Here is a 20473-nt window from a genome sequence, read left to right on the forward strand (position 1 = left end):
ACCAAAGGCGAGCAGGCAGCACTGCAGCAGGCCATCCGTGGCCCAGAATCCTTCCACCCTGTTGCTTTGCCATTTCCTAGTGCGTTGACTTTGTGGTCAGATATGGTCCTTACTGTCATGTCTGTGGAATAGCCTACTGGTTGAGTGAGGGGAGAGAAGGAAGAGGACAAGAGATTTTCTTGTCAAAACATGATCCAAATGTTGCACATATCGCTGTGTTTGCATATCATCCTCTAAATTTCTGTCATATCTTCATATCAAACTGCAAAGCAGTCTGGAAAATACAGTCTTTGATTGGGAAGCTGTGTACCCAGCTAAAGTTCATGAGTTTCAGTTACCAAAAGAAAGAAGGGGAATATGGATACTGAGAAAAAATTAGCAGTCTTTACCACAGTGTATCAGACAAATTTATCTTGATAAGCTTCCTGAAAAACCTAGGCCTTTCCAAATAGGTGGCTATTTGATGCATAAAGAAACAATTATAAAGAAGGTTGACTTGTCAAGGATGTTTTCTGGCATCAAGCAATTATCCAGGCTCAGATTCTCTGACCCCATTTTTGTGGATGTTCATTACTAAGGCATGGACCTGGATGTCAGGTCCACCTAGATTTTATTTCTCTTGAATCTTTTAAAGATTTTATTTATTTATTTGGGAGAGAGGGCAAAAGAGTACAAGCAGGGGAAGCAGCAGAGGGAGAGGAAGAAGCAGACTCCCTACTGAGCAGGGAGCCTGATGAGGGACTCAATCTCATCATGACCTGAGCCAAAGGCAGACGCCTCACCATTTGAGCCACCCAGGCACCCTCTCTTGAATTTTTGACTTCTGGAAAGTGACTTAACCTATTGGATTTTGAATGATATCCATTTGTAAAACTGAAATGGCATCTATTTAGCTATCTCAGGGAGATAAATGGATAAAATAAACTAATACCTATGTTCCTGCTAGAGAGGTCAGGGATAGCACTTGTCTACCTTAGGTCCATTCCCTGATTAAATCATTTACCACTGGTGATTGAAATCAACTTCCAGTTCCTCTCCCCTCCCAGGAGGTCGGTGGTGTGGGCTGTTGGGGGTGGGGCTGATAGTTCTTACCCTCTAATCTCATGGTGGCTTCCTCTGGCAACTGACCCCCATCCTGAAGCTATCTAGGAGCTCACCAATAGTCATCTCAGCATAAGCTCAGGTATGGTAGAAAGGGACTCATTATGAATAACAAAAGACACTTCTGTCACTCAGGAATTTCTAAGGGTTTTAGGAGCTCTGTGCCAGAAACTGGAGACAAAGACCAAATACAATTTTTTTACTATACCACAATTTGACAGCAGAAGCAAGAGTGACCCCCCAACCATTTCTGCCTGAAGATATCCTTCTCATCACAAAGCAGATAGAATGAGTTGTTCTCTTCTCTGAGCTCCTTAGCTGATGAAGATTCTGTAGATTGTGTCAGAGTATGCTGTTCTTATTGCACTGTACTATAATTATTCAGTAGCCTCTAGCTTCCATAGCTCTAACTAGAATTGACCTACATGAGGTAGTCTTTGAATCCCCAGCATCTAGCACAGTGCTTCACACATTGCTGCTCTGTAAATGGTTGAATGAATGTGAGTGAATAGAAAGCAGAGTCTGCCACTGCTGACCCCTGTGGTCTGTGGGTCTGTGTTTAAGCCTGTTTGGTGTCAATCTGGGGACTGGATCATACTGTTGCTATTTGTATTTTTCAGCTCGTGTGGGTTTCCTGAGAATCTCAGCTCTGGTATTCTGCTGTTGAATCTATGGTAGTCTGGAGGGGAATTTAAGACTCATAAATAGTTGGTTTCAGAATAAAAAGACTGGAATTCAGGGAAAGCAGGCTGTCTAGATGCCTTTTGTCTCACAGAGTTTGTTCTTTGTAAGACACTGCTTTTCTGTGCAATATGCCAAGCCTACCAAGTAATCTTCAGGTCAGTTTTCCAGGGGTGTCATATGAAAAGAAAAGCTCTCTGGACATTATAAGTTTGACATTTGCCTGAATGTTTAAAAACTGTTCTCAAATCCAGGAATTTTGTTAAGAGGTGTGTGTGTGTGTGTGTGTACACATAAAGAGTCAGTGGTTATTATTTTATTTTTTAAATATTTTGTTTTGTTTTGTTCTTGCTTATTTAGTGTCTTTTAAACTTACAAAGGAAATAACACTTTGAGGCACTAAATACTGACTTTGCTGATTACTTCATTTGAGCAGCAGTTCAGGAATACCCATTTCCTGTTTTGATGGTCTACAGAATAGGAGTTCTACAGCTTTACACAGCAAAAGAGATATCAAGATCCTTGCTAGTCAACGAGTTCAGCAACTGAGTTATCAGAGAATTCTAGCAATAGTGTGACTGCAGGGAAAGCACTGGGGTAGGTGTCAGGCCCACCTAGATTTTATTGAATTACTCTTGAATTTTTGACTTCTGGAAAGTAACAACCTATTGAAACTTGAGTGATATCCATTTGTAAAACTACCTAGTATCTACTTAGCTATCCCAAGGGGATAGTGGATAAAATGAAGTACTACACTTGATCTTAGCCAAAAGGCTGAGAAGCGATAAATTGAAGTACTATGTTCCTGCTAGAAAGGCCCCCAGGGATAGTACTTGGGTGCCCTTCGTCTGTCCTAGTTTCACTTTATGGTGTCAGGCTAGGAAGTCTCAGTTCTTACACAGCTCTGGCCCAGTGAGAGCCATTCTCTTTTACCAGGTAGAAGTCTGGAAGTAGCCTAGTGTGTGTTTTGCTTCTAGAATTGATTTGGGCCTCTGGGAAACTATGTAAGCATCAGGCTTTAGACTTTGTTTCTTACCTCACCATCTGCTGTTGGGTGTTTAATTGGACTTTAGCTTCCTTATGAAAGCTCAGTTCTGTGTGTCTCTGATGAAAGGAGGGCCCAGGCCTAAATCTTCTTGCCTAGTTTCTGCTGGCCCCCTTCCAGAACTGAATGTTGATTGCTTGCAGAATTTCTTGTATTATCTTGCTCAATTCTCCCAGAAATGTGACCTGATCCCCACTATCTTGAAGAACTTCCCCACCCCGAGGCTTTGATGTACCTCTTCATTTCATCCCTTCTGGGTGACACTGACCCTGCCCTGCATCAAATGTTGGTTTATAGTCTCTTGATTTTGGACTAACTTCCAGCTAAAGAGGGACTGTTCCAATTAGTCTTATCTAGCCTCCTTTCTCTGCACCAATCATGTTTACTTCCAAATTCTCTTTATTAGGAGTTGCAACATGTCATGTATCTGAGGCAGAGTAATGAATGCTAAGGTACAAGCACACAATTATCATTGGCAACTTCTATTGATATCAGTAGAAAGCCATCAAATAGGACTTGTAGTATATTAAAATAAGTTCTTTTTTTTTTTTTTAAAGATTATTTATTTGAGCTGAGAGAGAAAGAGGGAGAGAAATTATGGCAAAGAGAGGTAGGGGCAGAGGGTGAGGAAGAGGGACAAGTAGATTACTCACTGAGCACAGAGCTTGATACAGAGCTCAATCTCATGACCCTGAAATTATGACCTGAGCTGACACCAAGAGTCAGATGCCTAAATGACTGAGCCACCCAGGTGCCTTGGATTGTCTTTTTAATTTCTTTCTCTTCACACCATGAAACAAAGATTTGCCTATGTTTTCATGATTATGCTATAAAATCAAGATAGAAGTTCATATTTAATGAAATTTAACATCTGAGGCATGGTACATTATTGCTTTCAACTTTATTTTATTTTTTTAAAATTTTCCCAACTGTATTTTATTAACTATATTTAGCTTATGAATAAGCTAACATGAATAAATGCACTGTATCATTCCAAGATATGATTATACTTGCATTGAATTGTACCTTTCCATTAAAACTATAAAGTATAGTGTAATGAAATGTTTGCAAGGGTCAGTTTTGGGGAAAACAGGAAGCTTGAAGAAAACTTCATGAAGAGTATTTTTAATGGAAGAATATAAATAAACAGTTAATTGAAGTTGCAATCACAGGAAAAGGAAAGAAGATTTTGAATCTTGGTCTTTTTCTTACCATCATGTCAGCAATTTTTTTTTTAAACATTTTATTTATTTATTTGACACAGAGAGAGAGATCACAGGTAAGCAGGGAGGCAGGCAGAGAGAGAGGGGTAAGCAGGCTCCCTGCTGAACAGAGAGCCTGATGCGGGGCTCCCCCCAGGACTCAGAGATCATGACTTGAGCCGAAGGCAGAGACTTAACCCACTGAGCCACCCAGGTGGCAAATTCTGATTGTGATATTCCTCATGTAGGTCTGATAAATGATTTTTGAAAAAATGATTGTGAAATAGACAAACTAGCTGACATCTGTAAAATACATACCGAATTCCCTAAACAATGCTCAATGTCTTCCCACCTCCCAGTTTCAATTTAGGGTGAAGCATCAACTATGCAGTGAATAAAAATGAAAAAAAAATCTTAGAGTAAAAGATAAAGTTAGTGATAGAAGGCTCTACCCACGGTCTTCTCTTCATTCAGATTCCTTACCTTTTATTTGTTCACATATTTATTGTAAAATGTATCTTTGGTATATGAGAGAATTTATCAAGTGTGAACCTGTGTTCTGAACCAAGGAAGGCACTTTTTAACCAGTGGAAATTAGGTGATATTATATGGATTGGGTTCAATCTCAATTTACTTGTATTTTGGAATAAGTACCTGACATACTTTAGAAAAGCATCCAAAGTTCCCATCTTCTTATGGCTTTGCATGGTTCCCGGACATGGCAATTACTTTGGAGACTTAAAGGTTGAGGGGCAATTTGGAGACTTAAAGGTTGAGGGACAATTTGGTGACAATTTAAGTTTCTTTATTTACTCTTACCTGGGCCGAAATAAAATCTTGTTTGTTTATATGAAGATATATTTGATAAACTTTCAGTGGAGGAAAAAACATATACATGACAATGTATTTTAATTACAGCACCAAAGATTTTAGAAATCAGAAACTTAGGACATCATTTAGTTCCAACTGCTAATTTTACATATGAGAAACTGACCACCTTTTTGGTGAAATGCAGAGGCAATCTTTACTTGGAATTTAAGGTTAAACTAGATGATTTCTGAGGTTCCTTTAATATTTTATTTTTTTGAAACTGAGTCCTAAAGAATTTAAGGAAATTGTCCAAGGTCACCTATACCTAGCTGATTGTGGGAGGGACACCCTAGAGTAGAACCTAGGTTTCCAGATTCCTTGTCCATTTATGACTCTTTTCATACTTAAGGTATTTGAAACTCAAAACAGTGAAGTACTTTGGATTGTATACTCTGAGGAAACAGCATAGACCTGGCAATCACATACTTACCTTTGGATTATCTTTTAATTCCCAATGTGGTGAGTCACGTAGTAAAATAACATTGGCATACTGAAATGCCATATCAGGAACTAATTAAAGGGGAAAGAAAATCAGATGAACTTCGTGATTTCCTCTGAAACTTTTGACAAATGTAACCTTGAATGCTGACCTGCTTTGAATGCAAATTTTCTCATGACAGTACATTCCGTGGATAAACCAGAGCTCCTCCTACAGAAAGTCTTCATTTCTTAGGTCATTTAAAATCCATTAAGCTAAGAAGCTGTTCATTGAGACAGATTTCAGTGGTATTTCAGAAGAATTTGAATATAACTGGACACATTATTCACTCACAGTAAGTCTGAAACTGAAGTTTCTGAGAGGGAATGTGGGGATGAAAGGTAACTTAGAAATAATTTTACAGATTTTAATAAAAAATGGGCTCAGAAATCTTTTTATAGCAAAAATCGTTTGAAATGATATATATTCATTTGAGGAAATACTGCTTTTTTGCATGCAGCTAATTAATAGGTGCTGGATAATCAATATGAATAACACTATTGCTTAATTTCTAGTTGTTCTTTTATTGGCCTTTATTTCCTATAAAAAATCATACCTCTTATAAGCAAAACTGGTCCTTTGGAAATGGTAAGGAAAACTGCATTTTAGAATTAAGTTTTCTGAAATTATTTTCTATGTGATTTTTCCCCCCCTATAAATGAGAACTCTCTACTTTGCTGCAACTTTTCTCTATTTTGCTCAGAAATAACCATACGGCTCCTCTAAAATCAATGACAATATATTTTATATGATGTTTGATTTTATTTATGGAACTTGCGTATCTTCTGTATGTGATGATTTCATTTACTTGTGTAGTATGGTTAAACACATATATAGTAGAGTTATTAAAATAAAAATTCCAATTTTCACTGTTTTTGTTCTGAAATGAACTAATATACATTTGATGCTTATCTTCTTCTGAAAAAAAAATACATAGTTAACACTTAAATCTGACCATCACTTTTATACATTGTACTCACTTTGAATATTTCCAGATTCATTTTCTTTGTTTAACATGTAAGAGAGTATATGAAACCATGACATGAATACAGGGGATTTAGCAGCTTTTTTTTTCCCCTAAGATTTTATTTATTTGACAGACAGATCACAAGTAGGCAGAGAGGCAGGCAGAGAGAGGAGGAAGCAGGCTCCCCACAGAGCAGAGAGCCCTATGTGGGGCTCAATCCCAGGACCCTGGGATCATGACCTGAGCTGAAGGCAGAGCCTTTAACCCACTGAGCCACCCAGGCACCCCAGTAGCTGTTTTTTGATACAAATTTTATTAAAGTATGAAATGTTTAGAGAGTTTAAGACTTAAGTAAATTGCATAAAATTATTATTTTTTAAAGATTTTATTTATTTATTTGACAGAAACAGTGAGAGAGGGAACAGAAGCAGGGGGAGTGGAAGAGAGAGAAGCAGGCTCCAGCTGAGCAGGGATCCCCATGTGGGGCTCAATCCCAGGACCCTGGGATCATGACCTGAGTGGAAGGCAGGTGCTTAACGACTGAGCCACCCAGGCACCTCCTATTATTATTATTTTGAGCAGAGAATAATAAAGTAAGGACTAAGTGGTCTTCATCTTAGTTTCTTTATCTGTACATGTTAGTTTCTTTAATTGTAAAATGAGCCAAATGTCCTGATGAGGACTCATGTTGTGAAAGGCAATAGAAATGTTAAAAACAGGGGCACCTGAGTGGCTCAGTCTGTTAAGTGGCCAGCTCTTGATTTTTAGCTCAGGTCATGATCTTGGGTCCTGCAAGCCCTGCATAGGTCTCTGTGCTCAGCAGGGAGTCTGCTTATCTTCTCTCTCTCCCTCTTCCTCTGCCCCTCCTCCCACTCACATACTCTCTGTCTCTCAAATAAATAAATAAATCTTTTTTTTTTTTTTTTAAGAACTGTTAAAAACTATTATTTAAGTGGTAGGATTAAACAAAAGGAGTATGGAGAGAGTTGCTTATTCGTTTTGATGTATTTTTCTGGGTGTCTTTGAGGAATTAACGGGGGGTGACTGTTGCATGTGGAAGAAGTGGAAGGCAAGTAATAACAATTGAGTAATGCCCACTATGTTGCAGGCATTTACATGTACTATCTCATTTAATCACTTCCTAAACCCTATGATGACAAATATTGTTGCATTCATTTTATAGATAAGAAAATTGAGGCATAGAGAGCTGAAGTGTCTTGCCCAGATTTCTGTGGCTGCAATAGCCATGCTGTTTCCATCATTCCATGCTGCTTCTAGTCTAGGTTCACACTGAAGCAAAGCTGAGAGGAAAAGCTGTTTGGAATTTCTTTCTTTCATTCTCGCTGTATAATCAAGACTTATGCTGGGTAGATGGATAATGTCCAGGATCATAGAGTATGACCAATCACACTACAGGTGCCTACCTGGGATGATTTAGGAGATGGCTGACAGGTGCCTGCCCACAGATGTTCTCTTCATTGACCTGTCTCAGACCAATTGACCTGTCTCAGTCCCTTTGCCTAAGATTTTACCATGGAAGTCACTACTTTGGATATGGAAGTGTTCTGTTTGTTCTGTTTTTCTTTGCCAGTGGGGATATTGGGGGGACTTTTGAATGCACATATCCCTAGGAAGGTTCATAGATTAAGTCTTTTATCACATAATACCTTAACAGGGAGCATGGAATAGAAGAAATAACTCATATTTTGGAGCCAGAGAAACTGGCAATTGAATTCTGATTCCACCACATCCTAGCTGTTTAACTTGCCTATGATACTGCATCTTTCAGAGCTCTCATTTTCTTCTTGAGTAAAACAGAGATAGGAGTTCCTGTGCACAGTCGGTTAAGCATCCAGCTCTTAGTTGCGCCTCAGGTTGTGATCTCATAGGTTGTGAGATTGAGCCCCGTGTTAGGCTCCATGGACTCTCTCTCCCTCTCCCTCTGCTCCACCAACCCTACCTACGTTCTCTCTCTCTCTAACATAAATAAATACATCTTTTAAAAAAACAGAGATAATAATGCATATGCATAGGCCCTTATTATAGTAATCAATATGTTGAACATCTGGTATGGGTTGCTGTGATAGAGTCGGAAGAGCACTGGAATGGAATTCAGGAGACTTGGTGTTCTGCCATATTTGTTTCATTTATTCAGGTAAGTATTGAGTATCTACTATGTGTCTTGCACTGTGCTAGTCACTGAGGGTACAACATAAACCATTTGAAGTTCTTGCTTCCTTATATCTTAAATTCTAGCTTCTTGCTAACCTAACTATATCCATATTCTGGTCATGCAGAACAGTATTAATATTCTTCACATTTTAGTGATTGGAATCTAAGGGTTACATTTTGAGCAAAATACATATAGTGGTGAGCAAAATGAATATGATCCCTGACCTCACTGAGTTTATAGTCTAATGGAGTAGAAGTTAATCTGGTAATCCCACAAATTAGTATAAGATTAAAACCATTACAAGTCTTTAAAGGAAACATAGTGCTCATAAAGCAGGGGGCCTCATTTCAAGTTCAACAGGGGCCTCAACAGGGGCCTCATTTCAACTTCTCTCAGCAAGTGACATTTGAGCTGAAATCTGAAGCATGAACAGGTATTAGCCAGGTTATCCTTCTACAGGTCTTTACTCAGAGTCTTCTGGATTCTCCTAAGTTCTTTTACATCCTCCTTGGTGGCTATTGCAAACCTTCTCCTCTGCTTTTGAGCATTCTACTCAGCTACTACATATTTATTCTCAGGAGGTAAGCTTTTCTCCTATTTCACACAGAAAATAAATGCCATCAGATGTGCCTGAACCTCTTATCCACCAACCTCACTGTCTTTTATAAACACATCAATTTTCGTCTTCATCCATGCTTTTGTCTTGTCTCAGAGCCCTCTGTCAGTCCAAATTCAATTTTTCCACTTTTGTTTTAGATTACATGCTGGCCTCTAGCTTTTTCAGGGATTTCTTTACATAATTATTCTCTTTCTCTTCCTTTACTCTCTTCCTCTTTCTCAGCAAAGAAAAAAAAAGATACTTTTTTTTTTTTTAAAGATTTTTATTTATTGGAGAGAGAGAGGAAACACAAGAAGAGGGCATAGGAGAGGGAGAAACAGGTTTCCTGCTAAGCAGAGAGCCCTATGCAGGGCTCTGTCCCAGGAGCCTGGGATTGTGACCTGAGCTGAAGGCAGACGCTTAACGACTGAGCCACCCAGGCACCCCAAGATACCTTTTCTTTCTTTCTTTCTTTCTTTCTTTCTTTCTTTCTTTTCTTTCTTCTTTCTTTCTTCCTTCCTTCCTTCCTTCCTTCCTTCCTTCCTTCCTTCCTTTCTTTCTTTCTTTCTAAGATTTTATTTATTTATTTGACAGAGAAAGAGAGAGACAGCGAAAGAAGGGAACACAAGCAGGGGGAGTGGGAGAGGGAGAAGCAGGCCTTCCACTGAGCAGGGAGCCTGATGTGGGGCTCAATCCCAGGAACACTGGGATCATGACCTGAGCGAAAGGCCCAATGAGTGAGCTACCCAGGCACCCCAAGATACCTTTTCTTAACCTTTCTCTGTACAACCAAGACCATCACAATCTATACAACTAAACTTCAATAAAAAGTGGTCTATACATGTAACTACCTTTATCAAAGTCACTACTTATTTCCTTTTCTTTTTTTTTTTCTAAAAGATTTTATTCATTTGAAAGAGAGAAGCAAGAGAGCATGAGCAGGGAGGAGGGAGAGGGAGTGGGAGAAGCAGACTCCCTGCTGAGTAGGGATCAAGACCACGAGACCCTTGGGATCATGACCTAAGACAAAGGCAGATGCTTAACCCATTCAGCTACCCAGGCATTCCTTACTTATTTCCAAGTACAACAGAACCATTGCAGTTTTGTCTTACTTTCCCCCATGCCATCCCTGTTGGCATCTGAGGTTTTAATACCTTTTCCTTGAAATCTTCTACTTCAGTAGTTTTCCTCAGTACTGTTTCCTGTCAATACCAGTTATTACCATCAGTACTAAGTCAGAGTCTTTTTTTTTTTTAAAGATTTTATTTATTTATTTGTCAGAGAGAGAGAGAGCGAGAGCGAGCATAGGCAGACAGAGTGGAAGGCAGAGTCAGAGGGAGAAGCAGGCTCCCTGCGGAGCAAGTAGCCCGATGTGGGACTCGATCCCAGGATGCTGGGATCATGACCTGAGCCAAAGGCAGCTGCTTAACCAACTGAGCCACCCAGGCGTCCCTAAGTCAGAGTCTTTTAACATGGCTCAGATAGCATGCCTAAGTACATCTTACACTGCAACCAAATCAAACCACTTGTAGATGTTTGAATTCATTAAGCTTTCTCACTTCTCTGCTTTTGCCTAATCAGTTTCCATTGAGGAGGAATCCTTCCCTCATATTCCCTGCCCCTGCAAAAATGTACTCCATATATATGAGATAGTTTAGGTACTACTTCTCTGAGGATTCTTACTTGACCATTTCCATCTCCCCGGACCAGTTTAGGTACCTGTCCTCTGTGCTTCTAAGTGCTTGTCTCTGTCTTAGAATTTACCACACCTTATTATAACTGAAGGTAGTATGAAGTTAGTCTGCAACTTTGGTATCCAAGAAATTTCACATTTTAATATGTTCTTTAAGCTACCCTGTATTCAGCGTTCCGCCAAGAAAGTAAGATATGCAATTTCAGTTAATACTTGATCCTCCTACCATGTTATGCAAATATTCTGAGGCCTTAGGCAACACCAAAATACTAGAGAGGCCCTTTTGGTCACTGATCTTTACCTTCTGTCAATTCTCTGATACAGTCTCTGAGATACTATTTTGTCTCAACCAAGGATGGTCCTTTCAGGTTTGCCCCTTTATAGGCTGCTACCATTGAATGCTGAGCTGTTCTCTCTGCCAGACCCTTGACTTCTTTTTTTCTAAAGTATTTGTTCTTTCTGGGGTGCCTGGGTGTCTCAGATGGTTAAGCTTCTGCCTTTGGCTCAGGTTATGATCCCAGGGTCCTGGACCAAGCCCCACATCAGGCTCCCTCAGCAGGAAGCCTACTTCTCCCTCTGCCTGCCTTGCCTACTGTTCTCCCTGCTTGTGCTCTCTCATGCTCTCTGTCAAATAAATAAATAAAGTCTTTAAAAAGAAAAAGTATTTGTTCCTTTCCCTCCTGAGTACCCTAAAAGGAATTTCATTTGTCTTCTTAAGACTTGCATTGGCACTCCTAAGCATAATTTCTCCTATGAGCTTGATTTTTGGCAATACAAAAGCTAGGAGGGGAAGTCTGTGTGCACAATTTCTGCTTTTAGTCTTGGCAACAGGGGAAGAGGAAACCCCTTGGGTGAGGTAAGGAAAATTAAAAAAAGACTGGTTATCTTCTTGAAAACAGAGGGAGAAGAAAAAAAGCTTTGAGTAAAATACAAATAATTATCTCAAAATGTTGCCGTATACTTGTCTGTTTATGAGTCTCGTCTCTTCGTTAAATTGCAAGTGCCTTTTAATGTGTTGTGGAATTTCATTACCTAATATTTCAATAGACAGTGCAGACATAATTCACAGTTTAGTCTGGGAGAAGGTGTACTCAGAAAGCATAGAGAGGGAAGTGTTGCTACCTGAGCTAAATCTCAGTGACTAGGAGTAATCCATGACTAGGCTAGATAAAACAAAATTAGTCTCAGGAGACATGTATAGACAAAAGTTTAGAGATAAAATAAGACCCTACTTTTGAAGATCTACATGTAGGAAATGAGACTGAAAGTGCTGGTAAGGGCCAGGTAATGAAAAGTATTGACTGCTATGCTAAAGAGTTTATTCTTCATTTTATGAGAGGCAATACAGCATAGAGGTTAGGGCACCAATTTGGGAATGACACTTGCCTGGCTCTGAATCTGGCCCCGTCTCTTACCAGCCCTGAGACCCTGCAATAATCTTTTAGTGTTTCTGTGCCTCAGTTCCCTTATTGGTAAAATGTGATGACATCAGTACCTGTCTCATAACGCTGTGATGAGGATTAAGTGAATTAATATAGGAAAACATTTTCCGAAGCGCTGGCACAATATGAGCACAATTGAATTTTGAGCTATTATTATAAATTATTCTGTAGGGCAATGTGAAGTTAGTGAAGGAGTTTGAATGGACATATTTGTGTTTTGAAAAGGTCACACTGACTACAGCATGGAAAATGACATGAATCTGTCCTGTTAGAAGACGGAAATGCATCAAAAGGTTATTGCAATTGATCAGTCAAGAGATGTTAAGAGCTAAGATTAGGGTCTTGTCAGTGAAGATGAAGTGATTATGGATGGCCCTCTAAGGTCTTTAGAGGTCTCTAAGGTTTAGAGAATGGAATCTTTATATTGTGCGTATGTGTGTGTATGAAATGGTGATTGAAGATAAATGAGAAAAAGGAATCTAGGATGACTCCTATGTTTCTATTTTAGGTCACTGCTTGAGAAGTCACACTACTGTTTGGTACTGGAAATAGAGGAAAGGAAAGTGATGATAAGTTCCATTAATATTTTGAGTATTCATAGTTCCCATGTGTATTCATGTTCTTTGAACCAGAAAAAAACTATTTCAAAACTGTTACATTATCTATCAGTTTTGAAATCATGTATGGAAGGATTATCTGGATATTTTAAGGTCATCTGCATAAGTGGAATTTATTACTGTTCTAGGGAAGATATACTTGTTCTAGGGAAGATATACATGCTGTTCTTCTACAAGTACTGGTTTGTTATTTGCATAGCTCAAAAATATTATTGAGAAGAATCCTTTGGTGACTCATGTTGTAGAAGTATCAAGGTACCATAACAGAGCTCTGGTAAATTTATTTTGGATCAGGAGTCTGTCAGCTTTCCAAAATAAGAGGACCTTTGGAGATAACTAGTTTAAAGCTTTAAAACCGTATCAGTGCATTCATTTATTAACCAAACACTTATTGTCTACTAGGTAATAGGCATTATGGTGATGTAAAAGCAAAAGCAGTTCTTACTCTCATGGGCCTTATGATTAACCATACGAGATGATTTTTTTCAGCCAGATGGAGCAACATGTGCATAAGCCCTGTGGTGAGAACGCAGAGCACAAAATAGGAGAGTGTATAAGAAATGTCTGTAGAATTAGTCAGATGCCACAATGTTTAGGACCTTGAAAATCAAGTGTCTCAAGATAAAGAGGAAGCCATGGAGAATTTTTAACAGGGCAGTTGTATAATCAGATTTGCTCTTGGAGAACAAAAGACAGGTACCCTGACGGTAGAAATTACAGGGACCAGAGTAAATTCAAGGAAATGTATTAAGAAGCTATTATAGGGGCTGCTGGCCGGAAGAGCATGTGACTCTTGATCTCGGGGTCATGAGTTCAAGCCCCGTATTAGGTGTAGACATTACTTAAAAAAAAAAAAAGTGATTGCTAGTGCCCATTGGTGATGATTAAAAATTGAATACAGATTTTTTTTTTTTTTTTAGATTTTATTTATTTATTTGACAGAGAGAGACACAGCAAGAGAAGGAACACAAGCAGAAGGAGTAGGAGAGGGAGAAGCAGGCCTCTTCCCACTGAGCAGGGAGCCTAGTGTGGGGCCCAATACAGGACCCTGGGATCATGACCTGAGCTGAAAGCAGACTCTTTTAGCCTGAGCCACACAGTTGCCCCCAGATTGTTTTTTTTTTTTTTAAAGAAATTATTATTTTAAGTCCAGGCAAATTATGATGGTGATTTGATTTGGACTACTATTGGAGGGGTATAGATGGATATAAGTAGTTTCAAGGGCTATTTGAAAACTGAAATGAATTTGATTATGGATTGGACATGGGAGATGTAATGTCAGGTGTCTAGGGTGCCTGGTTTCTGGCTTGTACTGTGGAATGGACACCACTGATAACTAGTAAGATGGAACTACTATACCTTGAAACTACATCTCTGGCAATAAGACCCATTTTCAGATGGAAGATCATGATTTTGGTTTTTGGTTGCATTTGAGGTGTGTTTGAGACTTCCAAGTGAAGATCTTAAGAAAACAATTAGATATATAAATCTGGGGCTTAGAGCACTAGTTTGGATGAGAAATATACGTTTGAAAGTCATTGTCATAGTGATGGTAATGGAAGGTATAGGAACAGATAAAATTATCTAGGGAGAACATAGGGTCAGAAGAAATGAGGACCAAAGAACTCTGATGTATAAGGGATAAGCCTAAAAATGAAGTAAGATGAATAGCCAGAGAGATAGAAGGAAAACTGGGAAGCTGTTGTCAGAAAAGCCAAAGGAATAGTTTTTTAAGGTTGGTGGTAAACAGGTGAATGTTGTTAAGAGAGAAACAAGGTTGGAATGAAAAATATTGATTCAGCAATATGAAGGTCATTGGTTATTCTGGTCAAGGTTAAGGTTATTCTGGTGAGACCTGTTTTAAGAGAGTCATGGACTTGTGGGATGAAGGAAAAAACTAGAAGAAAATGAAGTGATAAAGAGTGAGTGGGGGCATGTGGAGAATATAGTAAATATAGACAACTCTTTCTTGAAGCTTGGTTATAAAGAAGTACTGGAGCAGTAGCTGAAAGCAAATATGTGGGCAAGGTAGTTTATGTTTTTTAAGCCTTGGGAGAGATGAGCATGTTTGAATGCTAATGGGATGTATCTGGCTATATCCATATATATGTTTATCTTATGTATGTTGAAGATATTAAAGAGAAGGAAAAAATTAAATTGAAGGTTTCTGATAATCTGAGCAGGGTAGGAATTCAAAACACACAGGAGGTATTTTATCTTCAATAGTAGAAAATATACTTCCTTTATTATAGTAGGAGGGAAGGAAGGGAGGATGTGGGGAAGATATGGATTCAGGAAATTGAAGGAATTTCCATCTGATGACTTAATTTTGTTTTTAAAGAGGTAAGGTCATATGCTAAGGAAGAGAGGGTAGGAAAGGATTGAAGATATTAGAAAAAGGCTTTTCACACCAGTCAAAATGGCTAAAATTAACAGATATTGGTGAGGATGTGGAGAAAGGGGAACCCTCTTCCACTGTTGGTGGAAATGCAAGCTGGTACAGCCACTCTGGAAAACAGCATGGAGATTCTTTAAAAAATTAAAAATAGAGCTACTCTGGGACACCTAGGTGACTCAGTGGGTTAAGTCACTGCCTTTGGCTCGGGTCATGGTCTCGGGGTCCTGGGATCGAGCCCCATGTCGGGCTCTCTGCTCAGCAGGGAGACTGCTTCCGCCTCTGTCTCTGCCTTTCTCTCTGCCTACTTGTGATCTCTCTCTGTCAAATAAATAAATAAAATCTTAAAAAAAAAAAAATAGAGCTACCCTATGACCCAGCAATCGCACTACTGGGTATTTACCATAAAGTTACAAATGTAGTGATCCAAAGGGGCACGTGCACCTGAATGTTTATAGCAGCAATGTCCACAATAGCCAAACTATGGACAGAACCTAGATGTCCGTCATCAAATGAATGGATAAAGAAGAAGTGGTATATGGGGCACCTGGGTGGCTCAGTGGGTTAAGCTGCTGCCTTCGGCTCAGGTCATGATCTCAGGGTCCTGGGATCGAGTCCCGCATCGGGCTCTCTGCTCAGCGGAGAGCCTGCTTCCTCCTCTCTCTCTCTCTGCCTGCCTCTCTGCCTACTTGTGATTTCTCTCTGTCAAATAAATAAAAAAAAAAAAATCTTTATAAAAAAAAAAAAAATAAAAAAAATAAAAAAAAAAAAAAAAAAAAAAGAAGAAGTGGTATACATATATATATAATGGAATACTATGCAGCCATCAAAAGAAACAAAACCTTGCTATTTGCAACAATGTGCATGGAACTAGAGGGTATTATGCTGAGCAAAATAAGCCAATCAGAGAAATCCAATTATCATATGATCTCCTTGAAATGAGGAATTTGAGAGCCAAAGTGGCGTGTTGTGGGGGGTAGGGAAGGAAAAAATAGAACAAGATGGGATTGGGAGGGAGACAAACCATAAAAGACTCTTAATCTCAGGAAACAAACTGAGAGTTGCTGGGGGGTGGGGGGTACGGATAGGGTAGCTGGGTTATGGACATTGGGGGAAATATGTGCTATGGTGGGTGCTATGAAATGTGTAAGCCTGATGGTTCACAGACCTGTATCCCTGGGGTAAATAATACACTATATATATATATATATATATATATATATATATATATATATAATGATTTTGTTTATTTATTTGAAAGAGACAGTGAGAGAAGAAACACAAGCAGGGGAGGAGGGAGAGGGAGAAGCAGACTCCCCACTGAGCAGGGAGCCTGATGCAGGTAGCGCTTGATATCAGGACCCTGAGATCATGACCTGAGCCGAAGCCAGACACCTAAGGACTGAGCCACCCAGGTGCCCCTACATAATATGTTAATTAAAAAAAAGAAGTTGAACAGAGACATATAATAATGTTTTTGAGTAGTAGGGTGGATTTATATAAAATGGAATGTTAGGATTTTATCATGGAATAACCGAGCGTGGGACTTGTTCCATCAGCACTTACCTGCTCAGTGAGAGGCACAGGGGGGACTTGAGAGTTAAATTCATTAGGTTTGGGATTTTGTTAGGAAGTTATGATGCAAAATCAGAGAGGCAAATTTATTTTGGGGTAGGGAAGCCATTCTAGATGACATAAAGAAGGGAAACAAGACCAAATCTGATGGATGAATTTGGGAAAAAATAGTCAAGTCTTTGCAAAACAGAAAAATAAACAGAGTGGCAGTACTTGAAGATCTAAGCTAGAATGAAATGAGATTATGGGAAAATCGTTTGATTTCTCTGGCCTCTGTTTTCTCGTTTATTTTTAAGCCAGGGTGATAGATGGTGGAAACTAATTTCTACACATATCTTGTTGTGTTTTGGTAGTAAGTATCAATAGACTGGGATGGGCCTAGGAACTCCTGAGGAGCACCCCACCCACTTCTAAGGAATGAAGTGGAGTTAGGGGGTAGGAGGTATTCGTCATTCTAACTTTCCCATGGATGTTAAGGTAAAGGAAGACAAAACCGCGTTCTAAAGTTGTAATTCTATTACAAGTAGTGTTCTTTCCCCTAGGCGTGTTTGACTTTGCTCATCCAGCAGTGACTAATCACTAATAATGGAATCAGCCATTTGCTTTGTCTAGCACTTTTGCAGGAAGAACAATGTACATTTTTGATGGAATCAGTACTCATTTATTGAGAGGAAACTTGAACTCCAGGGTATCCTGATAATAGCCAAAGCATGTGGGGTGAACTGTCAATATCTGGAAAGGGAGAAATTAGGTCTGATTAAAGATATGTAAGTGCATCACCACAACATCTCAGAACACCACGGCAGCAGCTGGTGTTGGGAGGAAGTGCTCTGGTTCACAAGAGCAGTTATTACTAGCAGAACCTCCAGAGGGCCATAGAGTCCTCCAGCACCTGTATCCTCTTGTCTGTTGCTATAAGGACTTCAAAGGCCTCAGAGGGGGGAGTCAAGAAATGTTTTTTTGGTCATTGTAAAAAGCTTCTACTTCAGCATTTTGTGATTATATTCACAAGTGGGGTGGTTCAAGTATGTCCCCACCCTCCCCAACCCCAGGTATCAGGTTGCAGGTTTTTGCCAAAGAAAGTGCTACAGAGTTTAAATGTGGCCCTTTACAAGAATGAGCTTTTGACTCAGGCTATGTAGAAAACGAGGGGTTGGACTATGTAAGTGCAAACATCTTTCATTTCATGGAAATTTGTGCTTGAAAGGTTATGAACTTTTAAAGTATTTTAATACACAATGCTAAATACTCCTCTAATTAGGTTATAGGTTCTGCTTAAATAAGAAGGTAGTTTATTTTGCTCTCACCTGAATGTCTTGAGTTGGCTAATCTAAGGCTGTAGGAAGAATATGCAGCTTTATTCCATCAGATTAAGAGCGGGGGGCTACCCCAAACTCGTTGTTCTACCACACCTAGGGTGATTCCCTCATCTACTTGATCTGAGGTGGCTCACTACCAAGATCATATTCTTTTTTAAAAATATATTTTTTAAAGATTTTATGTATTTATTTGAAAGAGAGAGGGAATGAACAGGGGGAGGGGCAGAGGTCGAAGCAGACTCCCCACTGAGTGCAGAGCCTGACACTGACATTGGGGCTCGGTCCCCGGATCCTGAGATCATGACCTGAGCCAAAGTCAGACACTTTACCAAGTGAGCCACTCAGGCGCCCCTACCAAAACCATATTCAAAGCAGCAGGATAGAGAAAGGAAGAAAGGGGAAGAGGAGAAAACATTCATTCTTTTTAAAGGTAAGACCTAGAGAGGTGGTGGCAGGGGGGATAGGGTAACTGAATGATGGGCATTAAAGAGGGCACTTGATGGAATGAGCACTGGGTATTGTATGTAACTGATGACTCACTAAATTCTACCCCTGAAACTAATAATACAGTATATGTTAACTAAATCGAACTAATAAATTATTTAATTAATTATTAAAGAATTTATTTATTTATTTGAAAAAGAAAGAGACAGAGATAGCAACAGAGATAGCATGAGAGAACACAAGTGAATAGGAGAGGGAGAAATGGGCTCCCAGGGAGCCCAATATGGAGCTTGATCCCAGGACTCTGGGATCATGACCTGAGCCAAAAGCAGCCACTTAACCGACTGAGCCACCAAGGCACCCTACTAAATTGAATTTAAATTAAAAAAAATAAAAAAAGATGTGACCCAGAGATTGGAGATGACACTTCCATTTATATGTCTTGGGCCAGAACTTCAGTACATGTCACATGTAGCTGAGAAGATGTTCAGAAATGTAGTCTCCATTTTGTGTGGCCATGTTTCCTGCTAAACCTTGGGGACTCCGTTACTACTGAAGAAGATGAATATTATGAAACAGTAATGTTAGCTGCACCCCCTCCAAAAATGATTATACCAATTTGTATTTCTACCAGTAGCCTGAGAGAAGGCTCACACTTTATTAATTTTGCTTGAATTATAATTTATTTAACTCTAAGTTTATAGAATTTATTTTTAAAAGATTAATTTTAGATTCATAGGAAAATAAAAAGGAAGGTATAGAAATTTCTCATATGCCCTCTGCTCCCACACATGCATAGCCTTCCCATTTTCAATATCCCACATGACAGTGGTTCATTTGTTACAATTGATGAGCCTATGTTGACCTGGCCTTATCACTCAAAGTCCATAGCTTACATTAAAGGTTTACTCTTGATGATTGTACATTCTATGTATTTGAACAAACGTATAATGGCATGTATACACTATTATAGTATCACATAGAGTGTTTTTGCTGCCCTAAATATCCTTTGCTCTACCTATTCATCCCTCTTCATCACCTCAATCCCTGGAAACCATTGATCTGCTTATTGTCTTCATACTTTTGGCTTTTCCAGGATGTCATATAATTGGAATCACATAGTATGCAGCCTTTTCAGATTGGCTTCTTTCACTAAGTAATTGGCACTTAAGGTTCTTCCACGTCTTTTCATGGCTTGATAACTCATTTCTTCTTAGCACTAAATAATATTCTATTGTCTGGATATACCATAGTTTATTTATCTGTTCACCTACTGGAAAGACATCTTGGGTTGCTTCTAAATTTTAGTAGTTAAAATAAAACAGCTAGAAAGATCTATGCTCTGATTTTTGTGTAGACCTAAGTTTTTGACTTCTTTGGGTAAATACCAATGAGTTTGTTTGCTGGATGGTATAGTAAGAATGTGTTTAGCTTTTAAGAAATCACCCAACTGTCTTCCAAAGTGGGTGTACTACTTGGCATTACCACCAGCAATGAATGGTCATTCCTGTTGCTCCACATCCTCTTTCTCATCTGTTGTCAGTGTTCCAGATTTGGGCCATTCTAATAGATATGTAGTAATTTTTTTTTTTTTTTAAATTTTAAATGCTCCTTGAGTAGACTTTAGGGTAGGGAACACTATATCTTGCTTGTTTTCATATCTGTAGCCTTGAGTGCAAAATGGATACTCAGGAAATGTCTGTGAAATGAAGATCTGGATGGATGCCTATGACTATGTCAGCACCAATACAACAGTCAAAGGTCAGGCTGAAAAAATAGAAATTTTGAGGTTGCATTTTGATGAGAGGGCTCTAAAGTCACTTAGGAAATATTGTCTCACTGAAGCTCAAAAGCAGCTATCAAAAACAGTGAG

The 20473-nt window shown here is 39.1% G+C and overlaps 1 protein-coding gene and 1 pseudogene across 3 annotated transcripts in view; one reads left to right on the forward strand and one right to left on the reverse strand.

Annotated features, from left to right (window-relative positions):
- Positions 1–2459: 2459 nt before the first annotated feature.
- On the reverse strand, positions 2460–2568 carry LOC123388560 (annotated as a pseudogene).
- A 3004-nt stretch (positions 2569–5572) lies between these two features.
- The window catches only part of IL13RA2 (interleukin 13 receptor subunit alpha 2), a 46617-nt gene continuing 31716 nt past the window's right edge, over positions 5573–20473 (forward strand). Inside the window, exon 1 of one of the 3 annotated variants that reach the window (XM_013048459.2) lies at positions 5573–5672. The gene's annotated coding sequence lies outside the window, so the exon portion shown is untranslated. Of the gene's footprint in view, positions 5673–11581; positions 11665–18444; positions 18587–20473 lie in introns of those variants that run through there. The other 2 variants (XM_013048461.2, XM_013048460.2) reach the window with 2 other exon arrangements.

Source organism: Mustela putorius, unplaced genomic scaffold (genome assembly GCF_011764305.1).
Source record: "Mustela putorius furo isolate JIRA1106 unplaced genomic scaffold, ASM1176430v1.1 tig00003901_pilon_pilon_pilon, whole genome shotgun sequence".
Lineage (NCBI taxonomy): Eukaryota > Metazoa > Chordata > Mammalia > Carnivora > Mustelidae > Mustela > Mustela putorius.